Consider the following 19194-nt stretch of genomic DNA (forward strand, 5'->3'; position numbering starts at 1 on the left):
TGATGCTCCTACTCTTTTGAATATGGTCTGAAAGTAAAAAACATGGTCTCAGGTCACGTATCAGAATAGCAAATCAACAGCAAGAAGCACAGAGCTCTGCAGGGAACCTTGTTTAGATAACACCAGTTATCAGTCACCTACTTTGTTTTGCATACTATATAATGCCTCACTGTTTGGGATTGGATTCAGTCCCATTTAAAAACGGAGGAAATTAGCACGTAGAACTGAAAGTAATGAAGCAAAAATATGGACCACTGCCTACAGCTCATTTGTCTCTGCCAGCTGCTGAAGCACCTATCATTTGCTGCAAAGACCAAACTTTCCTTCAGACATTTGTCTGTTAGTACAGGAGTTTGATGCATAAGGAGTCATTGTACACGGCAGAAAAAAAACAGAATGAAATGGGGAATATTTAGCAGAAAAAATCCCTTTGTTTATATAATTTCAAGAATGGCATCCTTTCCCTGTCATCTTCAAGACATTTCCTATGGGATTAATTTCTTGTTTCAGCCCTTGAAAACTTTATTTCTTTTAAAGGAAACTCATTTGCACTATTACAGTATACGAAAGAATTCTTGAAATCAACACTCCTCTTGTTTTAGTCTTTCTTTCTTCCTTTCATTTTGACTCCATCTTTCTCCTCGTCTTTTATTTTTTTTAATTTCATGAAAAGGGATAGTACATATTTAATGAAAATATCATAAGCCTTTTTTGTTAGCCTGAATGGTTTTCTTCCTAAGTACAAATTTGTATTTTCTCTGATTCTTTGTGATATTTGATTCTCTGCATACTTGCAGGCTACACTGTTAAAGGTTTAAAGTTTAAGTTTTTCTCTGTAATTTCTGCTCAGTTTAAAGTAACCACTTTTGGGGAAGTCTGAGAATGACGTCATGGTCATGTTCATGCAGTGATCAGGAAAAAAATGCTACAGAATATCTTTGGAGGCAATAGTCCACTTTAGCCATTCCTGTGCTGTGTGTGTACCTCTGTGTCTGTACGTGCAGGTTTGCAGATGTTCTGTTCCCATGAGACATAATGATCACCCTGAAAAGAACATATATTTTCATAAACACATCAATTTTGATAATATTTCATCTGAACTATCTAATAAGGCAAAATTCCTACCTGAAAAGTGAGAAGATATCTGAAAGGTAGATGCCAGGAGTCCTTCCCAGGTCCAAGTTCTGGGTGCATGTCTTTGCTGCATTTCAGCTCCAAGCAAGGAAAAATTTGGGCATGAGCTCCATGCTTCGTTGTGGCTTCCAAGACCACAAGAAAAATTCAGGGATCTCACTCAGCAATGTGGTCAGGAAGATGACTGTCCACAGCCCTACAGCACAAGAAGGAAGGCAACTGTTGGCTGCTCCAAATATATTTTCTACTTACAAATTTGCCCTATTATTATTGTTACAATTGTGGGCCATTCTAGTCCACGTGCATGTTTGAAGCATTAAATTACTGCTTTTGATTGGTACAGCTTTATACATGGAGCATGCATAGAGCATTTTCTTTCTCTCTTTTTTCCCCTTATGGGATTTTCTTAGTGATGGCCAGATGCAGAATTATAGATGGTTCTGAACATGTTTTCTTCAAGCTCTGTTCATGGCATGTTTGGCCTTCCAAAATGAAAGGCTTGAAGAAGTTCAAGAGCTTAAAGATCAAAAACCAAACCAAGGTTAACAAGTTGAAAGAACAGTAATGTAAAAAAACCAATGTTATCAAACCTCTGATAAAGGGTGTGTTTGGTTTTTTGTAGTTTTTCTTTATTTATATTTCATTGTGTTTTTTTTTAAAACAAGTAATTACATTGGAAACAGATGTGGGGAATTTCCATTTTGTAACTGCAGACACAGGTGATGCATAAAGATGAGGTGGTATTTGGCTGAAGTTCTGCCCTCAGACATATGCATTTAGATTCTATCCAATGACCCTGTCTTCTGCACCTTCTGTGCAAGTGGAGGGCAGGATGGAGATAGCAGCAACTCTGCCTTCTGAATTATTCTGAGTACAGGCTTGGTTCTTAAAGCTTTTGGAAAAGTGTTAAGAGTTACCAAAAAACCAGAGTTCTCACCAAAAAAAAAGTAGCTGCAGTTATGTAGGAATCATATGCTCCAAAAGAAACGTTGTCCTCCTGAACAGCTGCCAATTGATGAAATTCTTTGAGCTTTCTGTGTGATTTGTTAGCCCACTTTTTACTTTTTATCTTCAGGAATTCATGTCAGTAGCTATAGACCATTCAGACTGATACTGAAGTACACTGGACTATTGATTTCTTCTCTTTCATTTTCCTCTTCACTCAGATTCTCTAGAGAGAAATAAAAATACAGGAAAAATACCTCCAAAAAAAGAGGATATACTCCTCATATATGGGGACACTTACATCTGACGAACAGTACTGACTGCTGAAATTGAAATTTCAATTAATGATAAAAGCAGCCTTTCATCATCTATGAAGCATCAATACAGGCAAATGGAGGTTGGAGTCATCCTATAATGAACATATTGGAAGAGGAAATAATTTTGCTTTTCTATTGATTGAGTCGCTCTGGTGCAAAACAATTTCTCTGTTCACTTTTTGCGGAATTCTTTGATAATAACTCTGATGGGTGATTTTAAACATAAAATTTAGAAAAATATTGGAATAGAAAAGAAATGGCAAAAATGTTACCGTTCATTTATCACAGAAGGCTGGAGTTCAATAGATTTTTCCTTATTAAACTAGAGAGGCAGGCAATAAATAAACAAATAAATATTGTTGGACTACCTCAGCTGTATCAGGATTATGCTACCTGCAAAATGGTTGCTATCTGTTATTAACTGTTGGTAAGCAGAAAAAGTGCCTGTTAATGAATAACTACCTGAGTGAAAAAAAGGCAGAACTACTTCAGTTCTCTAGCTGTCTTGCTGTTCTTGGGAGACAGAGATTGTGGTTGTTATAAAAATTTTCATTCTGTAAATATTCATCACCTGTAATAGATTCATCTCCATTGCCATTGATGTGTTTTCCCACTGAAAAACCCATTCCTTGTGACAGTTTTCCATGGCAGTGGATTTGCATTTGGGCAGTCTTGTGATGCAATCTTAGAGCAGAGTTTGCTTCAGTTGACACCTGCCGTTTTCCCTTGCTGAGACTGCTTTTTCAACAAATTCCAAAGTTTTGGAATGGTAGGAGGCGAGAGACAGCCCTTACATACTTATACGTTGATGTAAAGTTTTGTGTGCAGAGATAGAAAAATGATTGTGTTTGGCACATTTCTGGCAATCATGCCCAAAAGCTGCTCCTTAAGCCTTCCAGAAATTCACAACACTGAAAAGAAACACTATATCTAATTAGTAAAGCAGATGCAATGCGACCTTCCACTTTTAGATTTTAAATTACAATTAAAACAATCAGAGACCGATATTAAAAAACTTTAACCATGATGTCATAGTGAGTCATCAACACCTTACACTACTAAGCAGTGACCAGTTAGCAAACTACCCCCGTGCAAAAACAATGAACTGAGAATAAATTAGATTTTAAAACCACTGCCTATAACCTTCTGATGGGTACAGAATTTCAACTGTCTTTCAAAATCTTATAATTGAAATGGATTTTCAGCATGTCCAGAAGAACAAAACTACTTACATCACTGATTTCTTATGGAATACAGCAGATAGAAGCCATATAATCCTGTGAAAAATATGTAACAAAAATACTTGTCTTGATGCATTTTTTTAAAAAGTAATTTTCATCGTCATACTGTATTTTGTTTATTTGTTTGTTTCAGTATCTTGTGTCTGTTACTTTGTTCACATGATTCTTCCACAGTGAGTTTCTTGCTAGTGAAAGACTCTGTCTGACAGCTGCAGGAGGTAGGGTCATCTTGCTCATTTGTACAGACAGTCTGAAGAAAGTGGTCATGGTGCCCCACCACAGCACTTCCCACTGAATCTCAGGAAGTACTTCTTGGGGTTTAAAAAGCACTTAGTCTTCTGACAGTGACTGAGGGGACTCAATGGTATCAAGCACCTGTTTCAACCATAGAAAGTATACTGTCAGTTGATTAAAAACTGATTAAAAGTGGTTTACATTCCTGCTGGCCCTTAATTAGGATAGAAAAATGAAGAATGCTTGATGCGCCACTTAGGCAGAAAGAAATTTGCTTCTCACTGCCTGAGAAACTGGGAAGCATGGGACAGCTCTGTGTCCAGGGATCAGAAACTGGGATCATGACTAGGCTGCAGCTGAGCAGGTTGGCTGATGAAAGCTGGAGAAATACTGGCAACAAGCATTTTAGAAGTATTTCACATAAATCTTATTTTTTTTTAAAAAAGATAAATATAAGTTGTCCTCTGCTACCTACTATGACTTCAGATATTGCCAGAGCCACAAACTCCTTCCTTCTGTGTAACAGCTGTGTGAGTGTGGATTGCAGCTCAAACTGAAGCCTTATCTTATCTGCCAACTGTGTAAGCAAATGGGCAAGTACATTTAATTTGATTAAGCGATTAAGGGTTATTCAGCTAAAGAGAAATTTCAGTAGTTTTTAAATAAAACCAAACATTTATTGCAGGAAAGAGAGAAGAATAAGCAAGAGGAGAACAGTAAATGTAAGGACAAGCAGAAACATCAAAGCTTAAAAAATGGACCTCTAATGCATGTCACATCAGTGGTAGGATAGGAGAACAAGTAGGAACCAGTCAAAGTAAAAGGGTGCTGGGGAAATTTTTTAAGGGTTTCAATGAAATAGAACAAAAACATTAAAATATCAGCTCTAGTCAAACTAAATACCAGTTTGTTTTGGTTCTGAACTGTTTAATCTCCTTCTAAGAGTGGACTGGTGGATGAGGAATTGGTTGGACGGTCGCATCCAGAACGTTGTGGTCAACAGCTCGATGTCCAGATGGAGATTGGTGACAAGTGGTGTCCCTCAGAGGTCTGTACTGGGACTAGTGCTGTTTAATATCTTCATCAATGACATCTAAGTGGGATCAAGCACCCTCAGCGAATTTGCAGATGACACCAAGCTGAATGGTGCAGTTGACACTCCTGAGGGATGGGATACCATCCAGAGGGACCTGAACAAGCTTGAGAAGTGGGCCTGTGTGAACTTCATGAGAGGCAACAAGGCCAAGTGCAAGGTCCTGCATCTGGGTGGGAGCAATCCCTGGTATCAGTACAGGCTCGGGGATGAAGGACTTGAGAGCAGCCCTGCTGAGAAAGACTTAGGGGTACTGATGGATGAAAAGCTGGACACGAGCCAGCAATGTGCACTCACAGCCCAGAAGGCCAACCGTATCCTGGGCTGCATCAGAAGAAGTATGGCCAGCAGATCGAGGGAGGTGATTCTCCCCATCTACTCCACTTTGATGAGACCCCACATGCAGTATTGCATCCAGCTCTGGGGTCCCTGACACAGACCTTCTCGAGTGGATCCGGAAAAGGGCCACGAAGATGATCAGGGGGCTGGAGTACCTCTGCTATGAGGTGATGTTCAAAACCCACCCGGGTGCAGTCCTGTGTACAGGAGCTGCGTGAGGACACTGACACGACCAATGTGATCTAACAAGTGAACCTTTATTTCCGTGTTTCCAGTGCAATTTATAACCCTCGACCACACCCAATAAATACTGATTGGCTTCATCGCAAATAACAGCCCATAGTCCAACCCGATTGGCCACATTGCGAGTCATGTTCAAGTCACGTTCACAGATGTTCACACCCATCTTCTTCAGGAATTAAAACTGCGTCATTAATGGCGGCTGTCTCTTCTCCTGCACCTGTAAGATGTTCATGCCCCCTGCACCATAAGTTGTTTATGCTTTCAGCAGTTCCGGTACATCCCAGCTCGGATTCTCTGGAAAGACTGGATTGTTCACATGTCTCTTATTTCATAAATGTCCTCCCACACCTGTGTAACCTGCTGTAGGTGAACCTACTTTAGCAGGGGGGGTTGGTCTAGATGATCTCCAGAGGTCCCTTTCAACTCCCACTGCTCTGTGATTCTGTGAAGGGGTAACAGTTTTAAACTAAAAGAGGGTAGATTCAGACCAGATATAAGGAAGAAATTTCTTACAATGAGGGTAGTGAAACACTGGAACAGGCTGCCCAGAGAGATGGTAGAACACCCATCCCTGGAAACTTTCAAGGCCAGGTTGGACAGGGCTCTGAGCAACCTGATCTAACTAAAGATGTCCCTGTTCACTGCAGGGGGGTTGGATTAGATGACCTTTAAAGGTCCCTTCCAGCCCAAACTATTCTATAATTCTATGATTCTGTGATTCTAGGATTCTATGACCTTATTATTCTATTGAAGACAGTTTTTAAATGGAGAGGAGGTTTTGAAATACTAAGTTGGAAGGGTTTGTTTCTCAAAATGGAATGTTTCTTTCACCATTTCTTTAATGAAGTATTTCATTTTGAAAATGTCAAAACATTTTACTTGCACGTTTTCAGAATGAAATGTTTTGACATTTGGAAATCTCCTCCTTTCTGTCAAAAGTATTTCCAGAGTTCAATGCTAACTGAGATTTTTAACAACTGCCTCATACACACACACACAGACACACACAGAGAACCCATACTCTATGGTGATTTTAGTACTTGCAAAAAAAAAAAAAAAAAAAGCCAGATCTTTCTGAGGAACAAATAAATTACTCATTAATCACACAGCAGTGATCGAACAGCTGCTTCTGACAGATAGGAGTAGGGACTCTCTAGGTTCCTCCTGTAAGACAGTTGGATTCATGGAATACATAGTTCAGTGGGGCTGCAGGAAAGTGTGCTGGGGCTGCCAAAGGCATGACTGAAATGGAAATGGTGACGCCTGGCAACTCTGTTGATGAGTGCAAAAAAACACTTTCATCCCACAGCTGTGCATAGCTCTGGGTGCTTCCTCACAAACATCAAACCCGTGGGAAAAGTAAAACACTAAAATGAAACTATAAAAAACTTCTGAATTTGTAGTCAAAACAATCTCGAGTATTTCATTTGTATGATGGAAGATCTCTAAGAACCTTACTTGAACCTATTGATGCTTAAAATGTTTGTGCTGTTTTCTTTTGTGACTCTTTGCTTTTGTATTTTTATAACTATGTTGTTCTGAGCTTTGGGCACTTTGAAATTCCCATTATGGTTTAATCATCTATATCAGTTATCTCTGTCCTTCTGCCACTGTGACTGTTTCACTGTGCCCTACATCTTGTCTTTCCAAGGAAGAGTCTTACGATTGCCTTTTGAACTACCTTTTTTTATTTGTCTACAGAATTGGGACGGTGAAGATTTAAAATTTCAGTTTTTAAAGCAATAATCATGTAGCCTATTCAATGGAAAAGCTAGATTGTCCCTCCACTTCCTCATCATTAGTCCCACAGAAAACCTCTCAACAGCTCATGTAGTGTTGACTCCATATTTCTTCCTTCTGATGTATTTCAGTTGCTGTCATATCATAATAATAGTGTTTATTATCATTATTCACAACAATTATAATCAGAATAATAATAAAAATAATTATATTATTATTAGAAATCAATTAGAAAAATAAGAAACAAAACTTGTAAAGATTCACTATATGATTAATGGTGTTTTTTATAATGAACAATTACAAATTAAAAATTAACTGGGGCAAGAATTGACACAAGCTTCTTCAAGGCCTCCTTTACTTGTGTGGGTAAAAGGTAACATTACAATCACCAGATACTCTAAGATTAGAGATAGTCGCAGTTCATAATGAGAAGAAGAGTCAGGAAATAAACTTCTACCCTTACGGAAAAGACCAAGGTGTAGAAAATGGGAAAGAAACAGTTATCCTCCTGCTGGTCATGTAACATAGAATCACAGAATCACACAGAATGTTAGGGGTTGGAAGTGATCTCAAAAGATCATCTAGTCCAACCCCTCTGCCAGAGCAGGACCACCTAGAGTAGATCACACAGGAATGCATCCAGGCGGGTTTTGAATGTCTCCAGGGAAGGAGACTCCACAACCTCTCTGGGAAGCCTGTTCCAGGGCTCTGTCACCCTCACAGGGAAAAAGTTTTTCCTTATGTTAATGTGGAAACTCCTGTGCTCCAGCTTGCACCCGTTGCCCCTTGTCCTGTCATTGCACATCACTGAGAAGAGCCCGGCTCCATCCTCCTGACACTCGCCCTTTAGCTATTTATAAACATCGATGAGGTCACCCCGCAGTCTCCTCTTTCCCCAAGCTAAACAGACCCAGCTCCCTCAGCCTTTCATCATGAGGGAGATGTTCCACCCCCTTAATCACCTTTGTGGCTCTGTGCTGGGCTCTTTCAAGCAGTTCCCTGTCCTTCTTGGACTGAGGGGCCCAGAACTGGACACACTATTCCAGAGGCGGTCTCACCAGGGCAGAGTAGAGGGGGAGGAGAACCTCTCTCGACCTACTGACCACACCCCCTCTAATACACCCCTTCTAATACACCCTTCTTGGCCACAAGGGCACCTTGCTGGCTCATGGCCATCCTGCTGTCCACCAGGACACCCAAGTCTCTTTCCCCCACACTACTCTCTAGCAGCTAAGTCCCCAGCCTATACTGGCACATGGGGTTGCTCTTTCCCAGATGCAAGAGCCTACACTTGCCCTTGTTGTATTTCATTAAATTTCTCCCCCCCAGCTCTCCAGCCTGTCCAGGTCTTGCTGAATGGCAGCACAGCCTTCTGGTGGGTCCACCACTCCTCCCAGTTTTGTGAAGTCAGCAAACTGGCTGACAGTGCCCTCTGTTCCCTCATCCAGGTCATTGTTGAATATATTGAATAGTACTGGTCCCAGTACCAACCCCTGAGGGACTCCACTAGATACAGGCCTCCAACTAGACTCTGTCCCATTGACCACAACTCTCTGACTTCTGTCTTTCAACCAATTCACAATCCACCTCACTACCTGGTCATCCAGACCACACTTCCTCAGTTTAGCTGCGAAGATGCTGAGGGAGATGTCAAATGCTTTACTGAAATCAAAATAAATGACATCTACCGCACTACCATAATCTATCCACCTGGTTATGTCTTCATAAAAGGCTATCAGGTTGGTCAAACATGACTTCCCCTTGGTGAAGCCATGTTGACTGCTTCTAATGACCGTCTTATTCTTGATAGGCCTAGAGACAGCACCAAGGGTAAGTTGATCCATCACCTTTCCAGGGATGGAGGTGAGGCTGACTGGTCTGTAGTTACCCAGGCCCTCCTTCTCAACCTTTTGGAAGACTGGAGTGACATTTGCTTTCCTCCAGTCCTCAGGCACCTCACCTGTTCCCCATTTAGACAAAAGATGTTTTGAAAAGAATAAGAAGAATCACAAGTGAGGAGACTGATATGGAACAGCATTAAACTCACAGCTGGGAATACAATCAATCGCAGTTTTCTATGAACTTTAGAAAAATTCAGGCAAGATTTATGAAACATTATTTTTTAGCTGGAAAGGATACACTGTGCTTTAAAGTTATAAAGGAAGTTATACACTGAGAGATAAAACGTTGTGCGATGTTTAAGCAGAACAAGCCTGAAATTGCTTTGCACTTTCCTTTTTACTACTTTTTTTATTTATTTCCTATTAATATTTTATTACACAGTTTAATGACACTTAGTATTTACTAGAAAGTGAAACTACTCTCAGTTTCCTTGTGTTAAACATAAGTGTATATCTAAAAGCAAAGTTCAACGTCTACAAATTAAGCTGCAGTTCTCCTCATATTCTGTTTTCCTCAGTCTGAGCTTTCTGTGATCTGTGAATTAGCTTTAAGTGATTTAGGATTTCATAACGATTTCACCCTTTCCAACTCCTTAATTACTTAGCATACTCTTAGTAGTCTATTCTGTAAACAGAATAAAGAAAATAGGTTACAAGGGTGGAATATAAACAGAATTAAATACACTGGAAGCGATCTAGAATATGCAGAACACTATAGTGCTCTGATGTGACCCTGATTAGTGATTAGTGTGCTCAGTGCTGTCATTTGCTTAGCAGGAAAAGAACAGAGAAGGTGGCAATGCATTGGCCTCAGTTGTTTTCTTCAGTCCTCAGAGTATATAAAGACTGTCAAGAATATTTTGCATGTAGTGTAACACAAAGACACGAGCATCATATCTCTTTGCGGATGTCAAGTACTTTGTGAGATCTTTTGAATATGTTTTTTACCCATTTTACACATGGTTCTGGTTCAAGTGAGACAATTTCTGTGAGACTTGCAAATTCACTTGTGTTAGACCATTTCCAGCTCCATCAGAAAATCAGTCTAAGAAGTAAAAATTTTCTGTTGTCTCCTATCTTGAATGGCAAATAATTTCCACTATAGAATCTTTACTATACTGGTTGTGTAGCAGTAGAATAACCATGGCATTTTCCATCTCTCTGTGCTGTTATGGACCAGAAGGAAAAGTAAAGTCCCTGATTCCTACAAAAAAGATGCTGTGAAATGATCCTTATACTAATGCACAGCCACGTAAAGAGATGCACAGCAAAAAAAGTTGTGAAAACAAGAGCTGATGTATGAGTCTGAGTTCCTGGCTGCCTGCATGGAACACTGCCACTACAGGGAAGAGAAAAAAGCAGAATGACCATGAAAAAGCATTTTTTCATTTTATAGTTAAGTCACTTATGATGGAGTTGTTTTATAAAGCACAAAGCATGAAGAAAAGAAATAAAAAATAATAAGTAAAACATTTATCTCCCAATGTAATCATAAAGTTTTGGTCTTCCGTAAAGCAGCCCCTACGGGTTTTTTTTGTGGCCATCTTGAACAGAGTACTATGTCTTACAGTTCTACTGCATTTTTACCTTTCAGAGTTCTCTGTAGGTTTTTCAGCCACTTTGTGACAAAATTAATTCTAAAAAAGAAAGTGTCCTTAATGTATGTGTTGCATGTTACAACCGAGACTCATCAGGTTTATTGTTACACCATGTATCCTGTATTTCAAATGTATTTCATGGGGTCATAACCTCATTGAGATTTTAGATTTGATCAACAACTTTCTGTAGGAGCAGTGACACGTGAGTCCAGAAGATGGCATTTAACATTGTGTAGAAAACAAAATTTGTCTTATCATTTCTGAGTCACTTGCATCTTATATTGAATTCCTAACTGGACTTAACTGGTGAATGACACCTTTCTTTGTAGGATAGTTTAATTCTCTTGAAGATTATTCTGAATGGACAGTTATGGTGTGTATTTTTTCTTGCAGATTTCTTTGTATACATCAAATGTGTTGTATATGATGACAAGCACAGTGACTACTTTCCTGGGTGCTAGTCTTGTGAAGCTGCCAGATCTGTAATGATACATGACGTATTTCTTTATTTGCAGCCCACATCTTCAGAGGAAGGGAAGACCTGCTTACCATGTCAATGACATAAAGGAACTTTTTGCACTAGAATTGATTGTTTGCTATCTGGCATATACACTCTCCAAAAGAAATTTCAATCTGTGTACCCTTATCTGCATAAGAAGGAGAAAAAGCAGTCAGAGAGAGAGAGCGATGAGGTTGCTTGAATTGCTTTTCATGGAATAAATACAGTTCCTATGGTAAAAATCAGTAGTTCTCATTTAAAATGCTGAATTCTGTGTTGTGTCCCCCGCCCTGCTCACCCCACCCCTGATACTGAACTCTGAGTAATTACTACTTATATTTCATCAATTGAACTCCAACATAAGCATCTTCAGAGGGAAGGCAATCTTTAGATGAAGGAATAAACACAGTGAAAAAATGAATTATTATATTAACCTCCTCCTTCATTTCATTCTGTTGTTATGGTAACAACAGATCCAAAAGTGTTATATACAAGACATGGTATCAAAATAGCACTGTATTTGTATCTAATGTCAGGGAAAATGTTGTACAAGTACCATACAGAGCATAAGATGTTTGTTCCATGTGTCTGTTCCTTAATCACAGGGCAATGAATGAGACTATAACACCCTGTGCATACCTTTTCAGGATGGCAACAGTTCTTTTTTAAAAAAACAACAAAACCCAAGAAAAAAACCGTTCCACAGATTTATTCATAAAGAACACATCCTGACAGCATGATAAAAATCTGGAGACCACCAATTTTAATATATGAATGCAGGCTTTTGATATAAATCCAAAATCTTACCTACCAATGACCTACAAGGATATTCCATGTCAAGAACGAAATCCCACAAACTCCTTATGCCATTCTAAACCTGAACAGGATAAATTCTTTTTATCCCCAGAAGTGGGAAATTTGATTTCTTTTCTTTCACCACCCAAACCTTCTGAAGCAATTAAACAAAATAAATAAGGCACATCAAAGCTTGTGACAATCATGACACTCTTTTGAAAAGCACATGAAAACTATGGAAACATGTTTCCCAGCTGCAGAAATATCAAGCTAGAACAGTTAACTTTTTAAGAAGTACGGCAGTTTTATTCCTGTCCCCAAACTCTGACAAAACACCAGATGACCTCAGTAGTATGAATCGTTCCAGATCCTTTATCACACGTAAATAATAATATGGCAAAATCTGTTCTGAAGGCGAATTTATGGTAAAGTAAAATGCTAGTTTTAGAGAGAGAGTAACAGGCATGAACAATATTCTTCTTGAGGTATCAACAGAAAAACATCCATTTCACAGAGTGATCTGAATTATAAATAAAGCAAAATAAATTACCCCAACTGACAGAAAAGAGACACTAAAAGCTCCAGCTGCAACTTTCTGATAACATGGAGGACAACTGAAGAGAAATTCAAGCAATATTGTACTTCAGGTGTACAAAAAGTGCTAGGAAACAGGAATATATTTGGAAGGTAATTTTATTTCTTGATACTAGTCAGTTATGAAGCAATTAGTGCTTTTAATACTTTTAACTCCTGCAGAGGAGGGAAGCTTCAAAAGCTCACTACAAAGTTGTGATGAGCAACACACTCCACTTTGAAGTGAAACATAGAAAAGCTGTATTTTTAAAGAAAGTGTGAAAAGAAGTCTGATGGAGGCGGAAGGTCGATTTACAATTTTGGGTGCCTTTCTGTACCCCTGAAAAAAGCCCAGGTTCTGGCTTGGATTTGAAACGAAATACTACATGTGACTGCTGAACAACTCTTTCAACTAGGTGGGGGGTTGTAAAAATAAAAAAACCAAAACCAAGCCAAAACCCTAAAATCCAAGCCGTAACTTGCCTTCATAGGTGAAACCTGCATTTACATCCACTGCAGTTTTCCTCAACTTTTGACCAGAGAAGCAGCCTGCATTCTTAAAAGTTTATACCAAGTTCCCCATCCCATGGGGCCTTATGAATATTAAAATTAAAATCAAAATTAAAACTAAGAGAAAGAATTAAAAAATAAGGTTCGCATGCTGACTATGGCCATTATCATTCTGAAAAAGATGCCAGGCTTATCTGCAACGGGAAATAAAAGTCACAGTATGGTAGGTGTGGCAAATGAGATATTCCCACAGAAGCATCTGTATCATCGGAGTTAATCACTGGTGCTGTAAGAGCTAATTGGCATTCAGCTGCGCAACTGCAGCAAGGCTGTCTGGTAGCAAGGCTGTCTGGGCTTCACTACAATGCAAGGCAGCATCAGGACAATGAGAAAGGCCATTTAGTCAGGGGATTGACCATAGGGATAAACATTCTGTTAGCGCTGACTGATATGTTACTGTGGATGCTCTAGTGAGCACTGAGCCTCCTTTGTGAAATGGTGGAGACCCTTTTATATTCATGGCATCTGATGCAGAGCTCCAACAGTGAAGGAAGTAGACATCTGAAAGTCTGTTTGACCCTGAATAATTCTATAATGTCACACTGGTACCTGTCTGGTCTGAATTTGTTGAAGAGGTTGGAAGTAAGCAATGAAGTCAATGACATTGATGGACATATTTAGGATCCAGCATGATTTTTTGAACAAAGCAGCTTTCTTAACCATGGCTAATGGGATATATTTTTAGGGGCCTGAGAGGCAATTAGGCACCCAAATTCCTCTAATTTGTTAATCATGATACAAACTACTAACACAAGTGAACCAGTCTCAATTTCTTATGTTTAGAGCATGTTTCCTAAATCACAGCTTTTTTTTTTTTTTTTCATTTTTCCTGTAATCAAAAGGTGTATTTGCCTTTGCACCATCTGTTAACCACAACAGTTGTCAGAATGAGCAGGGAATGTAAATTAGGTTGTGAATACTGAAGTTCACTTTCCTTTTCTTTGCTTATGTTATTTTAAAGAGTCAATTAATTTTCTATTTATTTTTGTTGAAAGACTGAGCTAGGAGACCTTTAAAAATGCCTATGACTCACCAAAGATTTCTTAATTCTTCTGATATTTAACAGCAGTTTTGAAAAATTTGAGAAGAGAGCTTGTTTTGTCAATCATATAAAATGAGAGGGAAGGTAGGTTCCAGAAAAGGCAAAAGAAAGCTCTCTTCTTCCTCTCAGCATTGAGTACTTTTCCCCAGGAATTCTATGAAATTATGAAGGAGAATGAATGTATTGTAAAAAAAACATATTTTAAAACTTAAATTAAGTAGATGAGGAACGTGACAGAACTTGTCTTTGTGTTATCATTGTAAATAATAACTTGTTTATAATGGATTTTGGTGAGGATATTATAGAATCATTGAATCATATAATAGTTTGGGCTGATGATGATGACCTTTAAAGGCCATCTAGTTCCAACCCCTCTGCAGTGAGCACAGACATCTTTAGCTACATCAGGTTGCTCAGAGCTCCATCCAACCTGACCTTGAATGTTTCCAAGGATGGGGCTCCTACCATCTGTCTAGGCAACCTGTTCCAGTGTTTCATCACTATCTAGTCTGAACCCACCTTCTTTTAGTTATTTTACTCTTTCTCCTATCACAACAGGCCCTGTTAAAAAGATTGCCCCCACCTTTCCTGTAGGCCCCCTTTAACTATTGAAAGGCCTCTGTAAGGTCTCTCTGGAGCCTTCTCTTCTCCAGGCTGAACAACCCCAACTCTCTCAGCCTGTCCTCATAGAGGAGGTGCTCCAGCCCTCTGATCATTTTTGTGGGCCTCCTCTGGACCTGCTCCAACAGCATCATGTTTTTCCTGTGCTGAAGACTCCGGAGCTGGACACAGCACTGCAGGTGGAATCTCATCAGAGTGGAGTACAGGGGGAGAATCACCTCCCTCGATCTGCTGGCCATACTTCTTCTGATGCAGCCCAGGATACGGTTGGCCTTCTGGGCTGTGAGTGCACATTGCTGGCTCGTGTCCAGCTTTTCATCCACCAGTATCCCTAAGTCCTTCTCAGCAGGGCTGCTCTCAAGTCCTTCATCCCCCAGCCTGTACTGATACCAGGGATTGCTCCCACCCAGGTGCAGGACTTTGCACGTGGCCTTGTTGCCCCTCATGAGGTTCACACAGGCCCACTTCTCAAGCTTGTTCAGGTCCCTCTGGATGGTATCCCATCCTTCAGGAGTGTCAACTGCACCATTCAGCTTAGTGTCATCTGCAAATTCACTGAGAGTGTACTTGATCCCACTGTCTATGTCATTGTTGAAATTAAGTGTTGTATATTAAAATATCAAATTGCTCAAGTCTTATTCAGTGGGGGTGTTCAAAGGAGCGAACACAAAAACAAATGAAGAAACAGGAGTGGTGTTAAAACCTGTAGTAATCTAAACAGTTGGTATGGTCTAAAAAATGTTTTTCTTTCTCCAAGTCAAAAAGACATCTGATCCTTCAGAGTGATCATCTGGTTTTGAAGAGCAGATAACAACTTGAAAATGTTCTACCAAAAGGTGAAAAAAATCAAGGTATGGTCATTGTTTGGTGCTGCTTCTCTAGTCCGTCTCTCTAAACCAACAATTAAAACATCTTACAGAGTCTCAGGGCCTAGAGGACAAGTCCTATGAGGATTGGCTGAGGGAACTGTTGTTGCTTAGTCTGGGGGAAAGGAGGCTGAGGGGAGACCTTATTGCTTTCTACAACTACCTGATAGAAGGCTGTTGCCAGGTGGGCGTCAGTCTCTCTCCCAAGTAACAAGCAACAGGACAAGAGGAAATGGCCTCAAGTTGCACGGGGGGAGGTTTAGATTGGACATTGGGAAAAATGTCTTCACTGAAAAGGTTATCAAGCACTGCAACAGGCTGCCCAGGGAAGTGGTGTTGATTTTTAAATATCTCCCTGCAGGTATTTAAACAACATGTAGATGTGGCACTTACTGACATGGTTTAGTGGTGGAATTGGTAGTCTTATGGTTACAGTTAGACCTGATAATCTTAAGAGTCTTTTCCACCCTAAATGATTCCTTGATTCTATTCTGTGATTCTATGATCTGCTCACTACTCAGATCTATATGATGTTTAGTAAAACCTAGCAACTAATCCATGTGCTTTGCTTTTCTGCATGACCACTACTAAATACGCCCTCTGGGGAAATCCACAGTATCAGCTTCTGATTGAGGTCTTCTTAGTTTTGCCTGAGCTGCTCTTTTGGACTCGTAGGTGTTCTAGGGGACAGCTACTAAAGTGAGCAAATCAAGCTTAAATAATAAAGGAATGGTGATTTGAGACTTAGGGGTTTTTTTCCAACTGTTTCTCCATTGTTCAATTATTTAGACAATACTTGATTTTTCTTTGCATAGCCTGTTGATTAATAAGAAAACAATGCTTATTTTAGAAGTCTTTGATCTGCTTATTTCAGTTTTGAAACAGTGGCAACAGCTAAATGATGTTTTAATGTCATCAGCTAGAAATACTTCTGCAAAAAGCCTAAGGTTTAAGAACAAGGCGCAGTTTTGCTTTTGGTTTGTTTTTTTTTTTTCTCATTGCAGCTACTTCACAGAGGTGCAATATAGCACAATCAATCCAGTTATGAGTTGAGAGTCTCATAATGTTGCATATGAGCAAATACTTAGACACAAGTAAAGTTTTTGATTAATTTTGTAATTTATTCTGCTCAATTTGCCTTGTTCAAACAATAATTTCTTTAGTACATTCACTGTTTTAAACTGTAAACAAACTTTAAATAAATAGTTGTCTTCCAGCAAAGCCTGTTGTGAATACCTGTGTGCAGCAATACCGAATACATACGCCTGTAACAACAGAAATTAACTTTTAGTTATCTATTTGCTAAAATTATTTGAAATGTGGACTTCACAGATCTATGTTAGCTGTTTACATAAATCATCCAATCTAGAGATATAAACAAACCGTATTTTAAGCAACTCATCACTTGTTGAGTTATAAATCAGTTATAATCAGGCACAACTGATTATTCAATCCAAAATTCATTTGAAAGTGTTTCAAATACTCTAAACTGTTTTATTTTTGAATGTGAATGATTATTAGGAGCACAAGCCGTTTTACCACTGACTTTGCTCTAATTGTAGTTCTGTGTAGCATTCCTCTTTTCAGTTTCTCACCCAAGTGTACGAAGTAGTTGAGTATCTACCTCCGCTCTGTTTTTTAATAGGCAACTGATATTGTCTGTGTTCATGCTCCTCCCCACTCTTCCGCCATCGTATGAGAATTAATGTTTTCTCCATTTAAAAAGTGTCATTTTGGCACTGTTTTCCCCTTTAAAATCATCCAGTGAAATTAACATCAGCACTAAATAGAAAGACTCTCGTTTTGATGACAATAAGGAGATCCATATTGCATTGATGAAAGAGGACAGAACATGTTTGCACTGAATATTACCTGGGCTGCATGTGTGAAAAAGCTATGGCAGTTGATACTTGAACAGGAGTCCAGCCAACCCTAACAATCATACTGGCCCCAGGAGTGCAAGCTCAGCATAAGCTCTCATTTTGAGAATCCTCTAATGAAATATTACACAGAACATGGATGCAGGCTGATCCAGGCAGGCTCACACACTTAGCCTGACTGTTGTAGGATGTCAAGGACACATTCAGTGTCATAGAAATCATAATTTTTAAAGGGAGAATAATTAAAAAAAAAGTGACAAATGGGCACTTGCACCCAGGGCAACATGATTTTAACACAATTCATATAAAACTATTTTGGTATCTTTCTTTGTTAAAATAGCTGATCCTTTAGGATGCCTTCAGTCAGCTCCTCCCAAATATTGTGTGGGAAATCATCCAATAAACCTGAAAAGATTTAGATTATCTCTAACTGGATAAAGAGCTGGCTAAAGGGGAAAGGAAACCAGCAGTTTTGGTGAGAGAAACCATCCTTGGGAGAGGAAAATTACAAACATTGTTGCTCAAGATTCAGTCTTGGGACCAGTCTTATCCAACATTTTTCCTAGCAACCTTGTCACAAAATCTGAGTGCGCTATTGAAATTTGGTAATGACATAAAACTCAGTGTGTCACTGACACAGAAAAAAATGCAGAGCAAACTGGATGATCTTTCAAACCGGATAATTTTTCAAACTGGAGTACTAAGAGCAGATCAGGACATGGCATGAAATACGAGAGCACAAAGATGCAGAGCTGGGATTTCTGTTATAAAGTGGAGAATTGCGACTGGGAGAGCTTAGCAAAATTTTACTTACCAGTACAATGTAGCCTATGGATGCTCTTTTATTAAGTTGCTCAGATCCCTTTACCTGTGACAGGAATATTCTTAATTTGCCCTTTCTTCATATGATGCATGCGGACTTCACAAACTGCCCCAAAATTCTGCTTTTTGAAAGGGTTGTCTGGTGCCTGGACAGACCTTACATGATACACCGACTAAAGGTAAAATGATATATCATAAAACCAGAAGTTTAAATGAGCCACCCTATCACCATCTCTGACATCTACCTATGTATTAGTTTAGTGATAAGAAATTAAAAGAAATAAAAAAGGTGAAGGGTAAAAAGACCTTTTGATTAAGGCGGTCACAACTACAGCCTAGCAACCACTTCTCTTTTTATGCTTTATACTCAGACAATTGCCATCTATATGAAATGTCTAAAGCTCCTTTTTCTTTTTCTCCTGTATCTCCTGCTTTGTAACCCTTTATCAGCCCTGTAACTTTTTAACTCAGTCTCTCTTCCCTCTGTCTTGTGCCGAGGGACACTCCCTCCAGAGTATCAGTTCAATCCAAATGACATATTTCTTCAGCTGCTTCCTGTTCCCCCTAAGCTTTTATTTGTCTTCTGTTATTTTAGTTTAGGAGTCAAATGTCAACAAAGATTTGGATAATCATGCTCTCTCCTAAATTGAAATCTTAAATGCAAACTTAAAATTCAAGATATGAGTCAAGACTTTTGGGTCCACAAAACCACAATATAAAAAAAGAATTTTTTTTTTTTAA

The sequence above is a fragment of the Leptosomus discolor genome, chromosome Z, assembly GCF_034619465.1.
Source record: "Leptosomus discolor isolate bLepDis1 chromosome Z, bLepDis1.hap2, whole genome shotgun sequence".
NCBI lineage: Eukaryota > Metazoa > Chordata > Aves > Leptosomiformes > Leptosomidae > Leptosomus > Leptosomus discolor.